We start from the raw sequence: 2,500 nt of genomic DNA, 5'->3' as shown, positions 1-2,500 counted from the left end.
CGCACTGAGTCTGTCCCGGTCCGTGCGCGGGCGCCTTTAGGGGCGTTATCTTGTTGTGGTGTCTGGTGGCACGGACCGGGCGAGGCGCGTCAGGCGGGCAGCATGTGTCTGAGGCGTGGATGATGCAGTAGTCCCCTTCCAAACTTCTCCAGAGCCTCTCGGTGCCTGGTGGATAGTCTGGACAGACTCAGGGTGGTCAGGGCTTCTTCATAGGTGGTGTATGCAGGGCCAAGGATGACCCCTGCACGCCCTTTTCTGCACACTCTCTAGCTGTAGCTGTTGAGTGTGTGTGAGGGAGGAGGACCACGCTGGGGAGGCGTACATGAGTTTGGGGAGGATGAAGGTGAGGTACACCCCCCTTAACTCATCTGTCGGCGTCCCCAGCGACCTGAGTCTGCGCAGCATGTACAGCCTGTAGGTAGCTGATCTCACGGTGCTGGCGACATGCTGCTTCCAGGTCAGCTGGTCGTCCACCGTGACTCCGAGAAGCTTGGCACATTGGACCACCTTGAGGGGGGTGAGGGCCCACTGAGAGCTGGGGAGGGGGCACTGGTACAGAGGAGGTACAGCAATGCATCACCACAGTTTTGCTGTGGTTGATGGTCATCCTGCTCTCCTCTGTCCACGTCTGCCAGTCGCTCCAGAATTGCTTGCAGTGGCGAGTAGTCCGGGTTCTTGGTGGAAACTGGGACGCCCACGGTGCAGTCGTCCACATACTTCCAGCGATGAGGGGTGTCAGTGAGGGCGTCATTAATGAGGAGGAGGAAGCATAGAGGACCCATCATGGTCCCCTGGGGGACCCCACATGTCAGCTGTTGGAAATTAGAGACGTCGCAGTGAGGCTGGTAGATACCTATCAGCGCCAGCATTTTTAATTGTCTCAGATTTCGTGGGGCAAAGGGGTGACTTAGCTAAATTTGAAATCGATGTGCAGAAAAGTACAGCATGAATTGCTGCACAAGTGTATCTAAAATTAAAAACATAACCCTTAATATTAATATTCATACTTACTGGTGTATGATAAGGCTTTGTTAATTGAATTATAAGATAAAACTAAAAATAGGTAATGAATTTTTTTTTAAGTAAGTATAAACAGTAAAAATAAAAGGATGTTGACTTCGGCTTGTGCATTTTATCTGGGAATGTTGAAAAATATCAAATATCACTGACACGTCCTGTATATGAAAGTAATCAGTGAAATAAAAAAAGAACAGCACCGCTGGCGGACGTACGACGTACTTATCTTGATCATGATTCTTCAGTTAAAGAAAGCGCCGCGCGCCGTTAGGGAGTGTAAAGTGTAAACAATAGCCTCTCAGTTCTGCCGATACAAAGGCCTTTACTTTGCTTTACTATATCCAGAATAGGGTATAGCTCGTTCTTTCAGTAATTTTCTTAATTCCGCTGTAGTCCATGATTGTGGCGGTGATGTATCCATTGTGCAGGGTAGTCGAGTAAGCGTGGTCCTGTGTTTTGGTTTGCTGGCTGCCCAAGTACCCGAGGATAGTGATCGTACCGCAAAAATAAAGTCTCTGATACAAAATTATATTTTCTTTACATTAAATGGATTTGCCTGTTGTTTAGTACATGAAAATGCAAGTATATATTAGTATACTTCCATTGAGGTCAGTAGAAAATTACAGATTGCCTGCCTTGATACACTTATAGGCTCTTTTTAAGAATATTATCTGAATTTATGAATAGAGGCTCAAACAATGTCATGTGCTGTCAGTTATCACGAAATTAATTGACTTAAAATTCAGATGCATTACTGTGCAACGATACACCTTTGTAAGCTTGTAAAACCTTGCCCCAAAAAGTATTTATTTTCCGGCGATAATTAAAAATTCTGGCGCTAATCTGGTATCAAAACGCTCACTGCGACGTCTCTAATTAGAGACAGAGCCCTGATAGCGAACGGCCTGACGCCTCCCTGTGAGGAAGTCGGCTAGCCACGCTATCAGGTTAGGAGGGAGACCCAGACTTACTGCCTTGCTGATGACAACAGTGTGATCAACAAGATCAAAGGCTTTTTTGAAGTCCACAAAAGCAACAGCTAGAGAGGTGTTTCGCTTGTCCAGGTGGCTGTGGATGAATTCAAGGAAGCTGGTCAGGTAATGGGAGGTGGAGGTGGCTTTAATATTTACAAATTGTCTGATATCCACGGTGTTACAGAATTTTGGTGTAGGCCCAGTCATATACAAAATCTTCACAAATAAGGCTAGGGATGGGGGGTGATACAGACTGGCCTGAGGTCACATTGTGTGTGTGTGTGTGTGTGTGTGTGTGTGTGTGTGTGTGTGTGTGTGTGTGTGTGTGTGTGTGTGTGAGATCATTCTACCTACCCATATACTTAACTATCTATCTAGCTACTACTAGAGGAGGAGGAGGAGAGAAGAAGGAAGGGAAGGAGATGGAGGAGAGAGAGAGAGAGAGAGAGAGAGAGAGAGAGAGAGAGAGAGAGAGAGAGAGAGAGAGAGAGAGAGAGAGAGAGAGAGAG

The sequence above is a fragment of the Scylla paramamosain genome, unplaced genomic scaffold (genome assembly GCF_035594125.1).
Source record: "Scylla paramamosain isolate STU-SP2022 unplaced genomic scaffold, ASM3559412v1 Contig11, whole genome shotgun sequence".
In the NCBI taxonomy this organism is placed as follows: Eukaryota; Metazoa; Arthropoda; class Malacostraca; order Decapoda; family Portunidae; genus Scylla; species Scylla paramamosain.
The sequence above is the reverse complement of the archived record's forward strand: the minus strand, read 5'-3'. Positions refer to the sequence as shown.